General features: G+C 39.8%; 20 non-coding genes across 20 annotated transcripts; all 20 read left to right on the top strand.

The window, feature by feature from the left end:
* Positions 1 to 454: 454 nt before the first annotated feature.
* On the top strand, positions 455 to 573 carry LOC138201796 (5S ribosomal RNA). Its single transcript, XR_011178594.1, has one exon. It is a non-coding gene; the product is annotated as a 5S ribosomal RNA (ribosomal RNA).
* A 742-nt stretch (positions 574 to 1,315) lies between these two features.
* On the top strand, positions 1,316 to 1,434 carry LOC138201795 (5S ribosomal RNA). Its single transcript, XR_011178593.1, has one exon. It is a non-coding gene; the product is annotated as a 5S ribosomal RNA (ribosomal RNA).
* Positions 1,435 to 2,038: 604 nt separating this feature from the next.
* LOC138201794 (5S ribosomal RNA) lies at positions 2,039 to 2,157 on the top strand. The gene has a single exon (XR_011178592.1). It is a non-coding gene; the product is annotated as a 5S ribosomal RNA (ribosomal RNA).
* A 674-nt stretch (positions 2,158 to 2,831) lies between these two features.
* On the top strand, positions 2,832 to 2,950 carry LOC138201745 (5S ribosomal RNA). The gene has a single exon (XR_011178545.1). It is a non-coding gene; the product is annotated as a 5S ribosomal RNA (ribosomal RNA).
* A 603-nt stretch (positions 2,951 to 3,553) lies between these two features.
* LOC138201792 (5S ribosomal RNA) lies at positions 3,554 to 3,672 on the top strand. Its single transcript, XR_011178590.1, has one exon. It is a non-coding gene; the product is annotated as a 5S ribosomal RNA (ribosomal RNA).
* A 673-nt stretch (positions 3,673 to 4,345) lies between these two features.
* On the top strand, positions 4,346 to 4,464 carry LOC138201751 (5S ribosomal RNA). The gene has a single exon (XR_011178551.1). It is a non-coding gene; the product is annotated as a 5S ribosomal RNA (ribosomal RNA).
* Positions 4,465 to 4,999: 535 nt separating this feature from the next.
* LOC138201791 (5S ribosomal RNA) lies at positions 5,000 to 5,118 on the top strand. The gene has a single exon (XR_011178589.1). It is a non-coding gene; the product is annotated as a 5S ribosomal RNA (ribosomal RNA).
* Positions 5,119 to 5,722: 604 nt separating this feature from the next.
* On the top strand, positions 5,723 to 5,841 carry LOC138201790 (5S ribosomal RNA). Its single transcript, XR_011178588.1, has one exon. It is a non-coding gene; the product is annotated as a 5S ribosomal RNA (ribosomal RNA).
* Positions 5,842 to 6,583: 742 nt separating this feature from the next.
* On the top strand, positions 6,584 to 6,702 carry LOC138201789 (5S ribosomal RNA). Its single transcript, XR_011178587.1, has one exon. It is a non-coding gene; the product is annotated as a 5S ribosomal RNA (ribosomal RNA).
* A 673-nt stretch (positions 6,703 to 7,375) lies between these two features.
* LOC138201787 (5S ribosomal RNA) lies at positions 7,376 to 7,494 on the top strand. The gene has a single exon (XR_011178586.1). It is a non-coding gene; the product is annotated as a 5S ribosomal RNA (ribosomal RNA).
* Positions 7,495 to 8,167: 673 nt separating this feature from the next.
* On the top strand, positions 8,168 to 8,286 carry LOC138201706 (5S ribosomal RNA). Its single transcript, XR_011178509.1, has one exon. It is a non-coding gene; the product is annotated as a 5S ribosomal RNA (ribosomal RNA).
* Positions 8,287 to 8,753: 467 nt separating this feature from the next.
* On the top strand, positions 8,754 to 8,872 carry LOC138201786 (5S ribosomal RNA). The gene has a single exon (XR_011178585.1). It is a non-coding gene; the product is annotated as a 5S ribosomal RNA (ribosomal RNA).
* A 613-nt stretch (positions 8,873 to 9,485) lies between these two features.
* LOC138201785 (5S ribosomal RNA) lies at positions 9,486 to 9,604 on the top strand. The gene has a single exon (XR_011178584.1). It is a non-coding gene; the product is annotated as a 5S ribosomal RNA (ribosomal RNA).
* A 742-nt stretch (positions 9,605 to 10,346) lies between these two features.
* Positions 10,347 to 10,465, top strand: LOC138201784 (5S ribosomal RNA). Its single transcript, XR_011178583.1, has one exon. It is a non-coding gene; the product is annotated as a 5S ribosomal RNA (ribosomal RNA).
* Positions 10,466 to 11,069: 604 nt separating this feature from the next.
* Positions 11,070 to 11,188, top strand: LOC138201783 (5S ribosomal RNA). Its single transcript, XR_011178582.1, has one exon. It is a non-coding gene; the product is annotated as a 5S ribosomal RNA (ribosomal RNA).
* A 674-nt stretch (positions 11,189 to 11,862) lies between these two features.
* On the top strand, positions 11,863 to 11,981 carry LOC138201744 (5S ribosomal RNA). Its single transcript, XR_011178544.1, has one exon. It is a non-coding gene; the product is annotated as a 5S ribosomal RNA (ribosomal RNA).
* A 603-nt stretch (positions 11,982 to 12,584) lies between these two features.
* On the top strand, positions 12,585 to 12,703 carry LOC138201743 (5S ribosomal RNA). Its single transcript, XR_011178543.1, has one exon. It is a non-coding gene; the product is annotated as a 5S ribosomal RNA (ribosomal RNA).
* Positions 12,704 to 13,306: 603 nt separating this feature from the next.
* LOC138201782 (5S ribosomal RNA) lies at positions 13,307 to 13,425 on the top strand. Its single transcript, XR_011178581.1, has one exon. It is a non-coding gene; the product is annotated as a 5S ribosomal RNA (ribosomal RNA).
* Positions 13,426 to 14,304: 879 nt separating this feature from the next.
* LOC138201780 (5S ribosomal RNA) lies at positions 14,305 to 14,423 on the top strand. Its single transcript, XR_011178579.1, has one exon. It is a non-coding gene; the product is annotated as a 5S ribosomal RNA (ribosomal RNA).
* An 880-nt stretch (positions 14,424 to 15,303) lies between these two features.
* On the top strand, positions 15,304 to 15,422 carry LOC138201779 (5S ribosomal RNA). Its single transcript, XR_011178578.1, has one exon. It is a non-coding gene; the product is annotated as a 5S ribosomal RNA (ribosomal RNA).
* The last annotated feature ends 127 nt before the right edge of the window (positions 15,423 to 15,549 follow it).

Raw genomic sequence — 15,549 nt, 5'->3', positions numbered from 1 at the left:
CGTCATCACATTCTTTTATGTGACATCATCAGGTTCTCTTCTGCTACAACATCACATTCTCTTCTGTGACATCATCACATTCTTTTATGTGACTTCATCATGGTCGCTTCTGCTACAACATCACACTCTCTGCTGTGACATCATCACGTTCTTTTATGTGACATCATCAGGTTGTCTTCTATAACCACATTTTGGTGTATTTTTGATCAAATATTAAATAATATCAGAATTTCTTTCTTTTTTTATTCAGGATGTTTTTGTGTTTTGTGTCAGAGTGTTATGTTCCTATAGGTTCCTCCGAAATGAACATGTTTTCAGTAATTTGATATGTTTTTGAAATGACTATCGAGTATCTGAAGATACAGAAGGATAAAAACAGATGTAAGATCCAGCCTGAAGAAAAGTTGTCTGTGTTTTGGTGTCTTTAAAAAGGTCCTTACAGCCTGTGATTGTCGCTTACGGCCATACCACTCTGAACACGCCCGATCTCGTCTGATCTCGGAAGCTAAGCAGGGTCGGGCCTGGTTAGTACTTGGATGGGAGACCGCCTGGGAATACCAGGTGCTGTAAGCATTTTATTTTCACAATCTGTCAAAGATTTTATCTTATTTCCTCAGCAGGGGGCGCCACTCATTATTTACAAGAGCAAGACGTTTCACAAACACAGCAGTCAACAACTATGACAGTTTCATCAGGTTGTCTTCTGCTACAACATCACATTCTCTGCTGTGACGTCATCACATTCTTTTATGTGACATCATCAGGTTCTCTTCTGCTACAACATCACACTGTCTGCTGTGACATCATCGCATTCTTTTATGTGACATCATCAGGTTCTCTTCTGCTACAACATCACATTCTCTGCTGTGACGTCATCACATTCTTTTATGTGACATCATCAGGTTCTCTTCTGCTACAACATCACACTGTCTGCTGTGACATCATCGCATTCTTTTATGTGACATCATCAGGTTCTCTTCTGCTACAACATCACATTCTCTGCTGTGACATCATCACGTTCTTTTATGTGACATCATCAGGTTGTCTTCTATAACCACATTTTGGTGTATTTTTGATCAAATATTAAATAATATCAGAATTTCTTTCTTTTTTTACAAAGGATTTCTTTGTTTCAGTGTTATGTTCCTATAGGTTCCTCCGAAATGAACATGTTTTCAGTAATTTGATATGTTTTTGAAATGACTATCGAGTATCTGAAGACACAGAAGGGTAAAAACAGATGTAAGATCCAGCCTGAAGAAAAGTTGTCTGTGTTTTGGCGTCTTTAAAAAGGTCCTTACAGCCTGTGATTGTCGCTTACGGCCATACCACTCTGAACACGCCCGATCTCGTCTGATCTCGGAAGCTAAGCAGGGTCGGGCCTGGTTAGTACTTGGATGGGAGACCGCCTGGGAATACCAGGTGCTGTAAGCATTTTATTTTCACAATCTGTCAAAGATTTTATCTTATTTCCTCAGCAGGGGGCGCCACTCATTATTTACAAGAGCAAGACGTTTCACAAACACAGCAGTCAACAACTATGACAGTTTCATCAGGTTGTCTTCTGCTACAACATCACATTCTCTGCTGTGACGTCATCACATTCTTTTATGTGACATCATCAGGTTCTCTTCTGCTACAACATCACATTCTCTTCTGTGACATCATCACATTCTTTTATGTGACTTCATCATGGTCGCTTCTGCTACAACATCACACTCTCTGCTGTGACATCATCACGTTCTTTTATGTGACATCATCAGGTTGTCTTCTATAACCACATTTTGGTGTATTTTTGATCAAATATTAAATAATATCAGAATTTCTTTCTTTTTTTATTCAGGATGTTTTTGTTTCAGTGTTATGTTCCTATAGGTTCCTCCGAAATGAACATGTTTTCAGTAATTTGATATGTTTTTGAAATGACTATCGAGTATCTGAAGATACAGAAGGATAAAAACAGATGTAAGATCCAGCCTGAAGAAAAGTTGTCTGTGTTTTGGCGTCTTTAAAAAGGTCCTTACAGCCTGTGATTGTCGCTTACGGCCATACCACTCTGAACACGCCCGATCTCGTCTGATCTCGGAAGCTAAGCAGGGTCGGGCCTGGTTAGTACTTGGATGGGAGACCGCCTGGGAATACCAGGTGCTGTAAGCATTTTATTTTCACAATCTGTCAAAGATTTTATCTTATTTCCTCAGCAGGGGGCGCCACTCATTATTTACAAGAGCAAGACGTTTCACAAACACAGCAGTCAACACCTATGACAGTTTCATCAGGTTGTCTTCTGCTACAACATCACATTCTCTGCTGTGACGTCATCACATTCTTTTATGTGACATCATGAGGTTCTCTTCTGCTACAACATCACACTGTCTGCCTGTGACATCATCGCATTCTTTTATGTGACATCATCAGGTTCGCTTCTGCTACAACATCACATTCTCTGCTGTGACATCATCACATTCTTTTATGTGACATCATCATGGTCGCTTCTGCTACAACATCACACTCTCTGCTGTGACATCATCACGTTCTTTTATGTGACATCATCAGGTTGTCTTCTATAAACACATTTTGGTGTATTTTTGATCAAATATTAAATAATATCAGAATTTCTTTCTTTTTTTACGAAGGATTTCTTTGTTTCAGTGTTATGTTCCTATAGGTTCCTCCGAAATGAACATGTTTTCAGTAATTTGATATGTTTTTGAAATGACTATCGAGTATCTGAAGATACAGAAGGATAAAAACAGATGTAAGATCCAGCCTGAAGAAAAGTTGTCTGTGTTTTGGCGTCTTTAAAAAGGTCCTTACATCCTGTGATTGTCGCTTACGGCCATACCACTCTGAACACGCCCGATCTCGTCTGATCTCGGAAGCTTAGCAGGGTCGGGCCTGGTTAGTACTTGGATGGGAGACCGCCTGGGAATACCAGGTGCTGTAAGCATTTTATTTTCACAATCTGTCAAAGATTTTATCTTATTTCCTCAGCAGGGGGCGCCACTCATTATTTACAAGAGCAAGACGTTTCACAAACACAGCAGTCAACAACTATGACAGTTTCATCAGGTTGTCTTCTGCTACAACATCACATTCTCTGCTGTGACGTCATCACATTCTTTTATGTGACATCATCAGGTTCTCTTCTGCTACAACATCACATTCTCTGCTGTGACATCATCACATTCTTTTATGTGACTTCATCATGGTCGCTTCTGCTACAACATCACACTCTCTGCTGTGACATCATCACGTTCTTTTATGTGACATCATCAGGTTGTCTTCTATAACCACATTTTGGTGTATTTTTGATCAAATATTAAATAATATCAGAATTTCTTTGTTTTTTATTCAGGATGTTTTTGTTTCAGTGTTATGTTCCTATAGGTTCCTCCGAAATGAACATGTTTTCAGTAATTTGATATGTTTTTGAAATGACTATCGAGTATCTGAAGATACAGAAAGGTAAAAACAGATGTAAGATCCAGCCTGAAGAAAAGTTGTCTGTGTTTTGGTGTCTTTAAAAAGGTCCTTACAGCCTGTGATTGTCGCTTACGGCCATACCACTCTGAACACGCCCGATCTCGTCTGATCTCGGAAGCTAAGCAGGGTCGGGCCTGGTTAGTACTTGGATGGGAGACCGCCTGGGAATACCAGGTGCTGTAAGCATTTTATTTTCACAATCTGTCAAAGATTTTATCTTATTTCCTCAGCAGGGGGCGCCACTCATTATTTACATGAGCAAGACGTTTCACAAACACAGCAGTCAACACCTATGACAGTTTCATCAGGTTGTCTTCTGCTACAACATCACATTCTCTGCTGTGACGTCACCACATTCTTTTATGTGACATCATGAGTTTCTCTTCTGCTACAACATCACACTGTCTGCTGTGACATCATCGCATTCTTTTATGTGACATCATCAGGTTCGCTTCTGCTACAACATCACATTCTCTGCTGTGACATCATCACATTCTTTTATGTGACATCATCATGGTCGCTTCTGCTACAACATCACACTCTCTGCTGTGACATCATCACGTTCTTTTATGTGACATCATCAGGTTGTCTTCTATAACCACATTTTGGTGTATTTTTGATCAAATATTAAATAATATCAGAATTTCTTTCTTTTTTTACGAAGGATTTCTTTGTTTCAGTGTTATGTTCCTATAGGTTCCTCCGAAATGAACATGTTTTCAGTAATTTGATATGTTTTTGAAATGACTATCGACTATCTGAAGATACAGAAGGGTAAAAACAGATGTAAGATCCAGCCTGAAGAAAAGTTGTCTGTGTTTTGGCGTCTTTAAAAAGGTCCTTACAGCCTGTGATTGTCGCTTAAGGCCATACCACTCTGAACACGCCCGATCTCGTCTGATCTCGGAAGCTAAGCAGGGTCGGGCCTGGTTAGTACTTGGATGGGAGACCGCCTGGGAATACCAGGTGCTGTAAGCATTTTATTTTCACAATCTGTCAAAGATTTTATCTTATTTCCTCAGCAGGGGGCGCCACTCATTATTTACAAGAGCAAGACGTTTCACAAACACAGCAGTCAACAACTATGACAGTTTCATCAGGTTGTCTTCTGCTACAACATCACATTCTCTGCTGTGACGTCATCACATTCTTTTATGTGACATCATCAGGTTGTCTTCTGCTACAACATCACACTCTCTGCTGTGACATCATCACGTTCTTTTATGTGACATCATCAGGTTGTCTTCTATAAACACATTTTGGTGTATTTTTGATCAAATATTAAATAATATCAGAATTTCTTTCTTTTTTTACGAAGGATTTCTTTGTTTCAGTGTTATGTTCCTATAGGTTCCTCCGAAATGAACATGTTTTCAGTAATTTGATATGTTTTTGAAATGACTATCGAGTATCTGAAGATACAGAAGGATAAAAACAGATGTAAGATCCAGCCTGAAGAAAAGTTGTCTGTGTTTTGGTGTCTTTAAAAAGGTCCTTACAGCCTGTGATTGTCGCTTACGGCCATACCACTCTGAACACGCCCGATCTCGTCTGATCTCGGAAGCTAAGCAGGGTCGGGCCTGGTTAGTACTTGGATGGGAGACCGCCTGGGAATACCAGGTGCTGTAAGCATTTTATTTTCACAATCTGTCAAAGAGTTTATCTTATTTCCTCAGCAGGGGGCGCCACTCATTATTTACAAGAGCAAGACGTTTCACAAACACAGCAGTCAACAACTATGACAGTTTCATCAGGTTGTCTTCTGCTACAACATCACATTCTCTGCTGTGACGTCATCACATTCTTTTATGTGACATCATCAGGTTCTCTTCTGCTACAACATCACATTCTCTTCTGTGACATCATCACATTCTTTTATGTGACTTCATCATGGTCGCTTCTGCTACAACATCACACTCTCTGCTGTGACATCATCACGTTCTTTTATGTGACATCATCAGGTTGTCTTCTATAACCACATTTTGGTGTATTTTTGATCAAATATTAAATAATATCAGAATTTCTTTCTTTTTTTATTCAGGATGTTTTTGTTTCAGTGTTATGTTCCTATAGGTTCCTCCGAAATGAACATGTTTTCAGTAATTTGATATGTTTTTGAAATGACTATCGAGTATCTGAAGATACAGAAGGATAAAAACAGATGTAAGATCCAGCCTGAAGAAAAGTTGTCTGTGTTTTGGTGTCTTTAAAAAGGTCCTTACAGCCTGTGATTGTCGCTTACGGCCATACCACTCTGAACACGCCCGATCTCGTCTGATCTCGGAAGCTAAGCAGGGTCGGGCCTGGTTAGTACTTGGATGGGAGACCGCCTGGGAATACCAGGTGCTGTAAGCATTTTATTTTCACAATCTGTCAAAGATTTTATCTTATTTCCTCAGCAGGGGGCGCCACTCATTATTTACAAGAGCAAGACGTTTCACAAACACAGCAGTCAACAACTATGACAGTTTCATCAGGTTGTCTTCTGCTACAACATCACATTCTCTGCTGTGACGTCATCACATTCTTTTATGTGACATCATCAGGTTCTCTTCTGCTACAACATCACACTGTCTGCTGTGACATCATCGCATTCTTTTATGTGACATCATCAGGTTCTCTTCTGCTACAACATCACATTCTCTGCTGTGACGTCATCACATTCTTTTATGTGACATCATCAGGTTCTCTTCTGCTACAACATCACACTGTCTGCTGTGACATCATCGCATTCTTTTATGTGACATCATCAGGTTCTCTTCTGCTACAACATCACATTCTCTGCTGTGACATCATCACGTTCTTTTATGTGACATCATCAGGTTGTCTTCTATAACCACATTTTGGTGTATTTTTGATCAAATATTAAATAATATCAGAATTTCTTTCTTTTTTTACGAAGGATTTCTTTGTTTCAGTGTTATGTTCCTATAGGTTCCTCCGAAATGAACATGTTTTCAGTAATTTGATATGTTTTTGAAATGACTATCGAGTATCTGAAGATACAGAAGGGTAAAAACAGATGTAAGATCCAGCCTGAAGAAAAGTTGTCTGTGTTTTGGCGTCTTTAAAAAGGTCCTTACAGCCTGTGATTGTCGCTTACGGCCATACCACTCTGAACACGCCCGATCTCGTCTGATCTCGGAAGCTAAGCAGGGTCGGGCCTGGTTAGTACTTGGATGGGAGACCGCCTGGGAATACCAGGTGCTGTAAGCATTTTATTTTCACAATCTGTCAAAGATTTTATCTTATTTCCTCAGCAGGGGGCGCCACTCATTATTTACAAGAGCAAGACGTTTCACAAACACAGCAGTCAACACCTATGACAGTTTCATCAGGTTGTCTTCTGCTACAACATCACATTCTCTGCTGTGACGTCATCACATTCTTTTATGTGACATCATGAGGTTCTCTTCTGCTACAACATCACACTGTCTGCTGTGACATCATCGCATTCTTTTATGTGACATCATCAGGTTCGCTTCTGCTACAACATCACATTCTCTGCTGTGACATCATCACATTCTTTTATGTGACATCATCATGGTCGCTTCTGCTACAACATCACACTCTCTGCTGTGACATCATCACGTTCTTTTATGTGACATCATCAGGTTGTCTTCTATAACCACATTTTGGTGTATTTTTGATCAAATATTAAATAATATCAGAATTTCTTTCTTTTTTTACGAAGGATTTCTTTGTTTCAGTGTTATGTTCCTATAGGTTCCTCCGAAATGAACATGTTTTCAGTAATTTGATATGTTTTTGAAATGACTATCGAGTATCTGAAGATACAGAAGGGTAAAAACAGATGTAAGATCCAGCCTGAAGAAAAGTTGTCTGTGTTTTGGCGTCTTTAAAAAGGTCCTTACAGCCTGTGATTGTCGCTTACGGCCATACCACTCTGAACACGCCCGATCTCGTCTGATCTCGGAAGCTAAGCAGGGTCGGGCCTGGTTAGTACTTGGATGGGAGACCGCCTGGGAATACCAGGTGCTGTAAGCATTTTATTTTCACAATCTGTCAAAGATTTTATCTTATTTCCTCAGCAGGGGGCGCCACTCATTATTTACAAGAGCAAGACGTTTCACAAACACAGCAGTCAACACCTATGACAGTTTCATCAGGTTGTCTTCTGCTACAACATCACATTCTCTGCTGTGACGTCATCACATTCTTTTATGTGACATCATCAGGTTCTCTTCTGCTACAACATCACATTCTCTGCTGTGACATCATCACGTTCTTTTATGTGACATCATCAGGTTCTCTTCTGCTGCAACATCACATTCTCTTCTGTGACATCATCACATTCTTTTATGTGACTTCATCATGGTCGCTTCTGCTACAACATCACACTCTCTGCTGTGACATCATCACGTTCTTTTATGTGACATCATCAGGTTGTCTTCTATAACCACATTTTGGTGTATTTTTGATCAAATATTAAATAATATCAGAATTTCTTTCTTTTTTTATTCAGGTTGTTTTTGTTTCAGTGTTATGTTCCTATAGGTTCCTCCGAAATGAACATGTTTTCAGTAATTTGATATGTTTTTGAAATGACTATCGAGTATCTGAAGATACAGAAGGATAAAAACAGATGTAAGATCCAGCCTGAAGAAAAGTTGTCTATGTTTTGGTGTCTTTAAAAAGGTCCTTACAGCCTGTGATTGTCGCTTACGGCCATACCACTCTGAACACTCCCGATCTCGTCTGATCTCGGAAGCTAAGCAGGGTCGGGCCTGGTTAGTACTTGGATGGGAGACCGCCTGGGAATACCAGGTGCTGTAAGCATTTTATTTTCACAATCTGTCAAAGATTTTATCTTATTTCCTCAGCAGGGGGCGCCACTCATTATTTACAAGAGCAAGACGTTTCACAAACACAGCAGTCAACAACTATTAACAGTTTCATCAGGTTGTCTTCTGCTACAACATCACACTCTCTGCTGTGACATCATCACGTTCTTTTATGTGACATCATCAGGTTGTCTTCTATAAACACATTTTGGTGTATTTTTGATCAAATATTAAATAATATCAGAATTTCTTTCTTTTTTTACGAAGGATTTCTTTGTTTCAGTGTTATGTTCCTATAGGTTCCTCCGAAATGAACATGTTTTCAGTAATTTGATATGTTTTTGAAATGACTATCGAGTATCTGAAGATACAGAAGGATAAAAACAGATGTAAGATCCAGCCTGAAGAAAAGTTGTCTGTGTTTTGGTGTCTTTAAAAAGGTCCTTACAGCCTGTGATTGTCGCTTACGGCCATACCACTCTGAACACGCCCGATCTCGTCTGATCTCGGAAGCTAAGCAGGGTCGGGCCTGGTTAGTACTTGGATGGGAGACCGCCTGGGAATACCAGGTGCTGTAAGCATTTTATTTTCACAATCTGTCAAAGAGTTTATCTTATTTCCTCAGCAGGGGGCGCCACTCATTATTTACAAGAGCAAGACGTTTCACAAACACAGCAGTCAACAACTATGACAGTTTCATCAGGTTGTCTTCTGCTACAACATCACATTCTCTGCTGTGACGTCATCACATTCTTTTATGTGACATCATCAGGTTCTCTTCTGCTACAACATCACATTCTCTTCTGTGACATCATCACATTCTTTTATGTGACTTCATCATGGTCGCTTCTGCTACAACATCACACTCTCTGCTGTGACATCATCACGTTCTTTTATGTGACATCATCAGGTTGTCTTCTATAACCACATTTTGGTGTATTTTTGATCAAATATTAAATAATATCAGAATTTCTTTCTTTTTTTATTCAGGATGTTTTTGTGTTTTGTGTCAGAGTGTTATGTTCCTATAGGTTCCTCCGAAATGAACATGTTTTCAGTAATTTGATATGTTTTTGAAATGACTATCGAGTATCTGAAGATACAGAAGGATAAAAACAGATGTAAGATCCAGCCTGAAGAAAAGTTGTCTGTGTTTTGGTGTCTTTAAAAAGGTCCTTACAGCCTGTGATTGTCGCTTACGGCCATACCACTCTGAACACGCCCGATCTCGTCTGATCTCGGAAGCTAAGCAGGGTCGGGCCTGGTTAGTACTTGGATGGGAGACCGCCTGGGAATACCAGGTGCTGTAAGCATTTTATTTTCACAATCTGTCAAAGATTTTATCTTATTTCCTCAGCAGGGGGCGCCACTCATTATTTACAAGAGCAAGACGTTTCACAAACACAGCAGTCAACAACTATGACAGTTTCATCAGGTTGTCTTCTGCTACAACATCACATTCTCTGCTGTGACGTCATCACATTCTTTTATGTGACATCATCAGGTTCTCTTCTGCTACAACATCACACTGTCTGCTGTGACATCATCGCATTCTTTTATGTGACATCATCAGGTTCTCTTCTGCTACAACATCACATTCTCTGCTGTGACGTCATCACATTCTTTTATGTGACATCATCAGGTTCTCTTCTGCTACAACATCACACTGTCTGCTGTGACATCATCGCATTCTTTTATGTGACATCATCAGGTTCTCTTCTGCTACAACATCACATTCTCTGCTGTGACATCATCACGTTCTTTTATGTGACATCATCAGGTTGTCTTCTATAACCACATTTTGGTGTATTTTTGATCAAATATTAAATAATATCAGAATTTCTTTCTTTTTTTACAAAGGATTTCTTTGTTTCAGTGTTATGTTCCTATAGGTTCCTCCGAAATGAACATGTTTTCAGTAATTTGATATGTTTTTGAAATGACTATCGAGTATCTGAAGACACAGAAGGGTAAAAACAGATGTAAGATCCAGCCTGAAGAAAAGTTGTCTGTGTTTTGGCGTCTTTAAAAAGGTCCTTACAGCCTGTGATTGTCGCTTACGGCCATACCACTCTGAACACGCCCGATCTCGTCTGATCTCGGAAGCTAAGCAGGGTCGGGCCTGGTTAGTACTTGGATGGGAGACCGCCTGGGAATACCAGGTGCTGTAAGCATTTTATTTTCACAATCTGTCAAAGATTTTATCTTATTTCCTCAGCAGGGGGCGCCACTCATTATTTACAAGAGCAAGACGTTTCACAAACACAGCAGTCAACAACTATGACAGTTTCATCAGGTTGTCTTCTGCTACAACATCACATTCTCTGCTGTGACGTCATCACATTCTTTTATGTGACATCATCAGGTTCTCTTCTGCTACAACATCACATTCTCTTCTGTGACATCATCACATTCTTTTATGTGACTTCATCATGGTCGCTTCTGCTACAACATCACACTCTCTGCTGTGACATCATCACGTTCTTTTATGTGACATCATCAGGTTGTCTTCTATAACCACATTTTGGTGTATTTTTGATCAAATATTAAATAATATCAGAATTTCTTTCTTTTTTTATTCAGGATGTTTTTGTTTCAGTGTTATGTTCCTATAGGTTCCTCCGAAATGAACATGTTTTCAGTAATTTGATATGTTTTTGAAATGACTATCGAGTATCTGAAGATACAGAAGGATAAAAACAGATGTAAGATCCAGCCTGAAGAAAAGTTGTCTGTGTTTTGGCGTCTTTAAAAAGGTCCTTACAGCCTGTGATTGTCGCTTACGGCCATACCACTCTGAACACGCCCGATCTCGTCTGATCTCGGAAGCTAAGCAGGGTCGGGCCTGGTTAGTACTTGGATGGGAGACCGCCTGGGAATACCAGGTGCTGTAAGCATTTTATTTTCACAATCTGTCAAAGATTTTATCTTATTTCCTCAGCAGGGGGCGCCACTCATTATTTACAAGAGCAAGACGTTTCACAAACACAGCAGTCAACACCTATGACAGTTTCATCAGGTTGTCTTCTGCTACAACATCACATTCTCTGCTGTGACGTCATCACATTCTTTTATGTGACATCATGAGGTTCTCTTCTGCTACAACATCACACTGTCTGCCTGTGACATCATCGCATTCTTTTATGTGACATCATCAGGTTCGCTTCTGCTACAACATCACATTCTCTGCTGTGACATCATCACATTCTTTTATGTGACATCATCATGGTCGCTTCTGCTACAACATCACACTCTCTGCTGTGACATCATCACGTTCTTTTATGTGACATCATCAGGTTGTCTTCTATAAACACATTTTGGTGTATTTTTGATCAAATATTAAATAATATCAGAATTTCTTTCTTTTTTTACGAAGGATTTCTTTGTTTCAGTGTTATGTTCCTATAGGTTCCTCCGAAATGAACATGTTTTCAGTAATTTGATATGTTTTTGAAATGACTATCGAGTATCTGAAGATACAGAAGGATAAAAACAGATGTAAGATCCAGCCTGAAGAAAAGTTGTCTGTGTTTTGGCGTCTTTAAAAAGGTCCTTACATCCTGTGATTGTCGCTTACGGCCATACCACTCTGAACACGCCCGATCTCGTCTGATCTCGGAAGCTTAGCAGGGTCGGGCCTGGTTAGTACTTGGATGGGAGACCGCCTGGGAATACCAGGTGCTGTAAGCATTTTATTTTCACAATCTGTCAAAGATTTTATCTTATTTCCTCAGCAGGGGGCGCCACTCATTATTTACAAGAGCAAGACGTTTCACAAACACAGCAGTCAACAACTATGACAGTTTCATCAGGTTGTCTTCTGCTACAACATCACATTCTCTGCTGTGACGTCATCACATTCTTTTATGTGACATCATCAGGTTCTCTTCTGCTACAACATCACATTCTCTGCTGTGACATCATCACATTCTTTTATGTCACTTCATCATGGTCGCTTCTGCTACAACATCACACTCTCTGCTGTGACATCATCACGTTCTTTTATGTGACATCATCAGGTTGTCTTCTATAACCACATTTTGGTGTATTTTTGATCAAATATTAAATAATATCAGAATTTCTTTGTTTTTTATTCAGGATGTTTTTGTTTCAGTGTTATGTTCCTATAGGTTCCTCCGAAATGAACATGTTTTCAGTAATTTGATATGTTTTTGAAATGACTATCGAGTATCTGAAGATACAGAAAGGTAAAAACAGATGTAAGATCCAGCCTGAAGAAAAGTTGTCTGTGTTTTGGCGTCTTTAAAAAGGTCCTTACAGCCTGTGATTGTCGCTTACGGCCATACCACTCTGAACACGCCCGATCTCGTCTGATCTCGGAAGCTTAGCAGGGTCGGGCCTGGTTAGTACTTGGATGGGAGACCGCCTGGGAATACCAGGTGCTGTAAGCATTTTGTTTTCACAATCTGTCAAAGATTTTATCTTATTTCCTCAGCAGGGGGCGCCACTCATTATTTACAAGAGCAAGACGTTTCACAAACACAGCAGTCAACAACTATGACAGTTTCATCAGGTTGTCTTCTGCTACAACATCACATTCTCTGCTGTGACGTCATCACATTCTTTTATGTGACATCATCAGGTTCTCTTCTGCTACAACATCACATTCTCTGCTGTGACATCATCACATTCTTTTATGTGACATCATCAGGTTCTCTTCTGCTACAACATCACATTCTCTGCTGTGACATCATCACGTTCTTTTATGTGACATCATCAGGTTGTCTTCTATAACCACATTTTGGTGTATTTTTGATCAAATATTAAATAATATCAGAATTTCTTTGTTTTTTATTCAGGATGTTTTTGTTTCAGTGTTATGTTCCTATAGGTTCCTCCGAAATGAACATGTTTTCAGTAATTTGATATGTTTTTGAAATGACTATCGAGTATCTGAAGATACAGAAGGGTAAAAACAGATGTAAGATCCAGCCTGAAGAAAAGTTGTCTGTGTTTTGGCGTCTTTAAAAAGGTCCTTACAGCCTGTGATTGTCGCTTACGGCCATACCACTCTGAACACGCCCGATCTCGTCTGATCTCGGAAGCTAAGCAGGGTCGGGCCTGGTTAGTACTTGGATGGGAGACCGCCTGGGAATACCAGGTGCTGTAAGCATTTTATTTTCACAATCTGTCAAAGATTTTATCTTATTTCCTCAGCAGGGGGCGCCACTCATTATTTACAAGAGCAAGACGTTTCACAAACACAGCAGTCAACAACTATGACAGTTTCATCAGGTTGTCTTCTGCTACAACATCACATTCTCTGCTGTGACGTCATCACATTCTTTTATGTGACATCATCAGGTTCTCTTCTGCTACAACATCACATTCTCTGCTGTGACATCATCACATTCTTTTATGTGACTTCATCATGGTCGCTTCTGCTACAACATCACACTCTCTGCTGTGACATCATCACGTTCTTTTATGTGACATCATCAGGTTCGCTTCTGCTACAACATCACATTCTCTGCTGTGACGTCATCACATTCTTTTATGTGACATCATCAGGTTCTCTTCTGCTACAACATCACACTGTCTGCTGTGACATCATCGCATTCTTTTATGTGACATCATCAGGTTCGCTTCTGCTATAACATCACATTCTCTGCTGTGACATCATCACATTCTTTTATGTGACTTCATCATGGTCGCTTCTGCTACAACATCACACTCTCTGCTGTGACATCATCACGTTCTTTTATGTGACATCATCAGGTTGTCTTCTATAACCACATTTTGGTGTATTTTTGATCAAATATTAAATAATATCAGAATTTCTTTGTTTTTTGTTCAGGATGTTTTTGTTTCAGTGTTATGTTCCTATAGGTTCCTCCGAAATGAACATGTTTTCAGTAATTTGATATGTTTTTGAAATGACTATCGAGTATCTGAAGATACAGAAGGATAAAAACAGATGTAAGATCCAGCCTGAAGAAAAGTTGTCTGTGTTTTGGCGTCTTTAAAAAGGTCCTTACAGCCTGTGATTGTCGCTTACGGCCATACCACTCTGAACACGCCCGATCTCGTCTGATCTCGGAAGCTAAGCAGGGTCGGGCCTGGTTAGTACTTGGATGGGAGACCGCCTGGGAATACCAGGTGCTGTAAGCATTTTATTTTCACAATCTGTCAAAGATTTTATCTTATTTCCTCAGCAGGGGGCGCCACTCATTATTTACAAGAGTAAGACGTTTCACAAACACAGCAGTCAACACCTATGACAGTTTCATCAGGTTGTCTTCTGCTACAACATCACATTCTCTGCTGTGACGTCATCACATTCTTTTATGTGACATCATCAGGTTCTCTTCTGCTACAACATCACATTCTCTGCTGTGACATCATCACATTCTTTTATGTGACTTCATCATGGTCGCTTCTGCTACAACATCACACTCTCTGCTGTGACATCATCACGTTCTTTTATGTGACATCATCAGGTTCGCTTCTGCTACAACATCACATTCTCTGCTGTGACGTCATCACATTCTTTTATGTGACATCATCAGGTTCTCTTCTGCTACAACATCACACTGTCTGCTGTGACATCATCGCATTCTTTTATGTGACATCATCAGGTTCGCTTCTGCTACAACATCACATTCTCTGCTGTGACATCATCACATTCTTTTATGTGACTTCATCATGGTCGCTTCTGCTACAACATCACACTCTCTGCTGTGACATCATCACGTTCTTTTATGTGACATCATCAGGTTGTCTTCTATAACCACATTTTGGTGTATTTTTGATCAAATATTAAATAATATCAGAATTTCTTTCTTTTTTTACGAAGGATTTCTTTGTTTCAGTGTTATGTTCCTATAGGTTCCTCCGAAATGAACATGTTTTCAGTAATTTGATATGTTTTTGAAATGACTATCGAGTATCTGAAGATACAGAAGGATAAAAACAGATGTAAGATCCAGCCTGAAGAAAAGTTGTCTGTGTTTTGGTGTCTTTAAAAAGGTCCTTACAGCCTGTGATTGTCGCTTACGGCCATACCACTCTGAACACGCCCGATCTCGTCTGATCTCGGAAGCTAAGCAGGGTCGGGCCTGGTTAGTACTTGGATGGGAGACCGCCTGGGAATACCAGGTGCTGTAAGCATTTTATTTTCACAATCTGTCAAAGATTTTATCTTATTTCCTCAGCAGGGGGCGCCACTCATTATTTACAAGAGCAAGACGTTTCACAAACACAGCAGTCAACACCTATGACAGTTTCATCAGGTTGT

This window comes from Embiotoca jacksoni, unplaced genomic scaffold, assembly GCF_022577435.1.
Source record: "Embiotoca jacksoni isolate LCO1_2020_lvr unplaced genomic scaffold, fEmbJac1.0.p SCAF_2, whole genome shotgun sequence".
NCBI classification, from domain to species: domain Eukaryota; kingdom Metazoa; phylum Chordata; class Actinopteri; family Embiotocidae; genus Embiotoca; species Embiotoca jacksoni.
Note: the sequence above shows the minus strand (reverse complement) of the source record. Positions and strands in the feature narration are given on the sequence as shown.